This window comes from Bombus huntii, unplaced genomic scaffold, assembly GCF_024542735.1.
Source record: "Bombus huntii isolate Logan2020A unplaced genomic scaffold, iyBomHunt1.1 ctg00000059.1, whole genome shotgun sequence".
Lineage (NCBI taxonomy): Eukaryota > Metazoa > Arthropoda > Insecta > Hymenoptera > Apidae > Bombus > Bombus huntii.
The window spans coordinates 28,646-34,807 of NW_026099320.1; positions in this window are offsets into that span (position 1 = coordinate 28,646).

Sequence of the window (6,162 nt, forward strand, 5' to 3'; positions counted from 1 at the left end):
CTGAAAGCTGTGTATCGTGGACATTCGAAACTTTCCTTGAGAACGGCTATAGCCTGACTGTAGTTTACATTACTAAGGGGTAACGCGTTTAAGCAATCGGCTGCTTCTCCTTGCAGGGCGGACTGCAGGTAATGGAATTTCTGTATGTCAGTGAGACTGGGATTTTTATCGATTGTGGAGGAAAAGGTATCATAAAACGTGTTCCATTTTTCTAAGCTTCCGTCAAAAGTAGGGAGCCGAAGATCTGGTAATTTAATGGATATCGGATTTAAACTTGCGGATGATGCACAGGTTGGAGGGTTTATGGATGTCGACGGCGAAGCTGTTTGCGCGTTCCTCAGAAGATTTTGTAGCCTTGTGTCTACCGCGACGTACTGATCCCTTATTTCGAAGCCGCGCGCTTGTTCCTCCTCGTCCAATACTTCTAATTCGAGTTGAATCGCTTCGAATTGACTCGCAACTTCGGTCAGTTGTTTCTCGTAATTCTTTAATAAGGAATTTTGCTGACTCTCGGATTGCTCGTACTCGTCGAGTCGGTTCGATAAATATGTGAATCGGCCGCTACAATAGCCTCGTCTCCGACGCAGGGAGATTAGTTGGTCTTCGCTCGTCATCGTTGCCGAGGATAGGAGATGGTCGAAATAAGGAACGAGCTTACCTTATTGTCGTGCGGCGTGAGGTCGCGTGTATGTTAAGTTGTGAAATTCGTTGCGTTGATGGTTGTCCAGCTGCGACGGAAGGCTGCGTGGTTGCGTTCCCTTGCCAATGGGATGTGCTTCTTCGAAGATGACGCGCCTGACGTCACTGGTTTCGCTGTAGTGGATGATAAAGTCACGTGGCACTGTGTGGTCACTGGTAAGTGCACTCTTCACTGGCACGTAATCCGGCTCGAAGGACCAAAATGTTTCGATCATTCGCGGAGAGACGCGATCGCGAGATATCACGTCAACGAGAGTTGTAAGTTCTCGTTACGATTAAACAATCGACGCCACGAACTGATCGATTCCCTTATTTCGATTATGATAATAAGGGTAGTTTAATGAAATTTCACAAAATTAACACAACTAAATTAATGTTTATTGCAACAACTTATTAACTAGAAAGATATAAATGGAACAACAAAAAGAAAATGTGACTACGTAATGCGCGATATAAGATGTGTGTTGACTGTTTGGCTTCTCGAAATGTTCTGATTTTTTCTGGAAGGCGACCCCCACTACCTTCGGATCACGCCACATTCTTTTACGCCAGATAAAATAACGGCCACGAATCGACGTTTCTGGAGGTCGCCCTGCTTAATGAACCATGCGCTTGCCACTACAATGTTTGTTTTGCCGGGCAGCCGCGACGATCCGTCTGCGACATTATAGTGCCGCGACCGACAGTTAAGAATATAATCTATGGCAAGCCGCATGGCGTAACACCGACTGTATCCGATTGGAAAGCAGCGAAGCGGGTATTCAGATATTTACTAAAGACCAAAGACTTGAAGTTAGTATACCAAAGGACCGGGCAACCTCTGAAGGTGTTTTGCGACTCGGATTTTGCGGGTTGTACGGTAGACAGGAAATCCAGGAGCGGGTATGTGTTCATACTCGCTGGTGGTGCGATATCCTGGCTATCCAAAAAACAACCGATTATAGCTCAATCGACGTGCGAAGCGGAATTTGTGGCAATGCAGGAAGCAGCAAGGGAAACAGTGTGGATTTCTTTACTGTTAAAGGAATTGGGTCAACTGTCATATTGCCATCGCCCCTGCAAGATATTCTGCGATAATATCGGAGCTATTTCATGGTCAAAGGACGAAATAGTTGCTGAGAGTTCTAAGCACGTCCAAGTGCGCTACTTTTACGTTAAGAACTGCGTATCGAGGGGGATACTAGATTATACTTATGTACCTAGTCCTGAGAATGTGGCTGACATTCTCACCAAAGGCCTAAATAGGATTAAGACCCAGCAATTTACCAAAGCTATGGGGCTTGTAGAAACTAGCGATCAAAGGGGAGTGTTGAGAAATGTTAAGTTGGTATGATCGCTGCTTACTACAAGCTAAGTTGGTACGACTTCTAACGACGCTCTTTTGTCTTAGAAGTCGACCACGTTGTTCTATTGACTTGGAGATTCCTGTGTGGTAAGACGTGTTATAAGACTGAAATATATTGGAGAAAACGAATCTAAGTGAATCGTTATTTTATAAACCCAAAACTTTATTAAATAACAATCAAAGCCATGTGTCCTGGGTTTTGGTTATGGTGTATGCAAATTCGTCGGGCGGTAAGTTTGCCAAGCTTAAAGCGTTCTCTATTAGTTTCTTCTGTGTGGTGTATCTTTGTGTCAGTGTATCATGGTATAATGTTTTCGTTTCTCGAGTTTATCAGAAATAGGAATAACCTTTTATAGAAAAAGAAAATTTTATATTTATATATATTATATTTTTTTCTTTCCTTTTTTTTTCTTCTTTTTTTTTCTTCTTCCCCCTTTTTTTTGTTTTTTTTTTATTGTTAAAACCTTTGTTTTATTTTAGGTTTTACGTACTTGTTATCAGTGAAAATAAATATTATGAATACTACTTGGATTGTAACTATATACATATATGCGTACAAAATCCACTTCTACATGTTAGATATAATAATATAACAATACTACGTAGATTAATACACAATAAAATATCCTTTTACTCCGGTTATATTTATTACTAACTCTCAATTAATCTATCTTAATTATTTTCTAACCACTTTCTATATTTATCAGCTATTTTATTTCTTTTTGTTAATCTGCGAAATCCATGCATGTACACTTCCTTGTATGGTGATTGATTGTTCACGAGGTAAGTTGCACTTTCACTGTTTTCGTTATTCGTTGAACTAACACGTTTTACATTCAAACACTAATTGGAACACTCGTAATAAACTTCTTTTCTTTTTCCAAGTTTCCGCTATCTGTGTCATTCGACGAACACTGCCACGCCTCCACAGCACCGTTATAACATTTAGCGATGCTGCTCTTTGCATTAAGGCAATTGAAGTTAATTCGTTCGTTTATTTTCAGCTGGTACATGGTGTCCCGCAAGCAGGGAGCCATATCATATTTTGCATGTAGACCTTCTTGTTTGATGATTACTTGTTTACAAGGTAACTTTCACTTCCCCTCTTTTAATTATTTATTGAATCGACACGTTGTATATTCAAACAATAATTGGAGTACACATAATAATTTTCCCTTTTTCTTTTTAGGTTTTCGCTATCTGTATTATTCGACGGACAGTGTTACACCTCCTTTTGATTTATCCATAATATAGTTATAACATTTAGTAACCTTGTATTTTGCACTGAGACAATTGAAACTAATTTATTCACTTATTTTAGGTAGCTGTCATACATTGTGTTCCACGAACAACGATCCATAACCTATACTTGCACGTACACTTTCTTGTATGTTGATCACTTGTTCACAAGGTAACTTTCACTTTCACTAGTTAATTGTTCATTAAGTTAACACGTTTTATATTTAAGCAATAATTGAAACACGTATAATAATTTTCCTTTTTCCTTTTAGGTGTTCGATATCTGTATTATTCGACGAACAGCACTATAACATATACTACCGCACTACGTTGCCCACTGAAATCGCTTTATTCATTGCTTATTTCGATTATGCGCTAGTTTTAACTTGTTTAAATGCACCGTTCGCGGAATCCCTTTTACTTCGATCTTGACGTTTTGGTTCTGCAAGATTTCTAGCACTTTGTATGGTCCAGTATATTGATCGGAGAATTTTCCTTTACTGGGTTCTTTTAGTAAATATATCGAATCTCCTATTTTAAAATCTTGGGGGTTGATTCGTCGGTCGTAATATTCTTTTGATCTTAGTTTGGATTTTATCAAATTTTCTCTCGCCATTCGTTGTACGGTGTTAATTTTATCGAACAGATCTTCGAGATATTCTGCGTAAGTTGGTTCCATGTTCTCTTCGATTATTACTTCACCAGTAGGTTCTCTGGCTAGATGTCCAAAAACTAATTCGTGCGGGGAGAATTTCGTTCCTTCGTGTACAGAGGTATTATAGGAAAACATAGCTAATTCTACCCATTCGTCCCAATTTTTGGAATTTTCAATGTATAATTTGAGATATTCTATCAGCACGTGGTGAGATCTTTCGATTGAACCGTTACTTTGTGGATGATATGCCGTCGTGGTATATTGTTTGATGCGGAATCTCTTTGCTACTTTCTTCATTAGTGAGGATGTAAAGTTCGTTCCTTGATCAGTGAGAATAGCTCTCGGTGACCCGAAACGACAAATAAATCGCTTTACAAAAACGTCCGCTAAGATAGGCCGAGAGGCTGAAGAGATTCCTCCTAGTGGAATCCCAATTGAGTATTTTGTTAATAAGTCTTGGATAGTTAATATATATTCGTTTCCCTTTTGGGTTTTTGGTAATGGACCTATAATATCCATACTAACCTTATCGAACGCTTTACCTGGTGTGTCTGTAAGTACCATTGGTTGCTTTGCTTTTATTCTTGTGAGTTTCTTCAATTGACATTCCTTACATGTTCTTACGTAATCTTGAATTTCCTTTTTCATATTTTCCCAATAGTAATGTTGTCGTATTCTTTGATAAGTTTTTGTTATTCCTTTGTGTCCTGCTACGCTTGATTCATGTTTTTCTCGTATTATGTTGTTCCGCGCTTCCACAGATGGGGTAATTACTTCCCCAGTGCAAATGGTGATGGTTAAGGTTTTTTCCATAAATATTTCCTTTAATTTTCTGATTGTATATCGCCAGGGTATTGTTTCTCATTTACTGCGTCTAATAGAGATCTTAGCGAGTTTAATAAATTTTCTGGTGTTATTGGAATATTTCTATTTTCCTTTATCGGTAGGAATACAATGTATTTTCCAGAATCGTAATTCAATCTTGCTTTTTCTAACATTAAATCTTCATAACGAGGTAACTTTCCCGTTTCCTTCATTTCTAAGGCTCCTTTATCTATCGGATTGCCATGTATATCTATAAATACTACTTTATGGTCATTTACTCTCGCAATTGAGTCTCGGGTTTCTGAAATTCTTAGTTCCGCAATTATCGTAGGTCTCGTGTCCTTTTCTCGTTGTTGAATTAGTTCTGGAATTACAGTGGAGGTCTCTTTTTCGCTTGTTGTATCCGTGCCTTCTTTTTCTCGATTGGTTATTGCTCTATCTGTACTTACATCGATTTCTGCTAATGCTTGGTCTAAATATTTTATGGGGGTTTCTTCTATTGTAAAATGTTTTCGGGTAAAACCCTTTCCTTGATTTTTAGAATCACTGGATTGAGGCAAGACGTGTGGTTTAGCTTCGAATATGGGAGAGTCTTCGGTTGACGTATCTATTTCGAATCTTTTTGAGACAGGATAGCGAATCGGTGAGACTTCCTCTCTCTTTCTGATTGGTAAACAAACTTCCGGAGGTTTCCTAGATAATGCGTCTGCGTTTCCGTTCGCCCTGCCTTCTTTGTATACAATATCAAATTCGAAGTCCGATAACTTTAATTTCCATTTCCAAATTCTTGAAGTAGGATCTTTGATAGAATGCATCCACGCTAAAGGTTTATGATCGGTTACGATGGTAAACTTTCTTCCGTAAAGATACGGTCGGAAGTGCATTGCGCTGTAAACAATTGCCAGACACTCCTTTTCTATGGTAGAGTAGTTTCGTTCGGCGGGATTTAATAGCCTTGAGGCATACGCAATCGGCAAATCCTTTCCGATTGGCCCTTGACTCAGTACACCGCTTATTGCATATCCTGATGCGTCTGTAGTAAGGTTAAAGGGTTTAGAAAAGTCTGGATATTGCAGGATGGGTTTCGTCACTAACGCTGTCTTTAAATTATTGAATGCGTTTTCTTGATTTTCTGTCCATTTAAAGGGAGTATCTTTCTTTAATAGTTGTGTCAATGGTTTCGCGACCTTGGGGAAATCGGGTATAAATCTTCTGTAATATCCTGCTAGTCCCAGAAATCGTTTGATATTTTTCGCCCTCTTTGGTCGTGGAAATTTTGATACGGCTTCGACTTTCTTTGGGTCGGGTTTCACGCCATCCTCACTAATTATATGTCCTAAATAATTCACCTCGTGTCGTAAAAATTCGCACTTATCAGGTTGTAATCGTAATTTAGCTT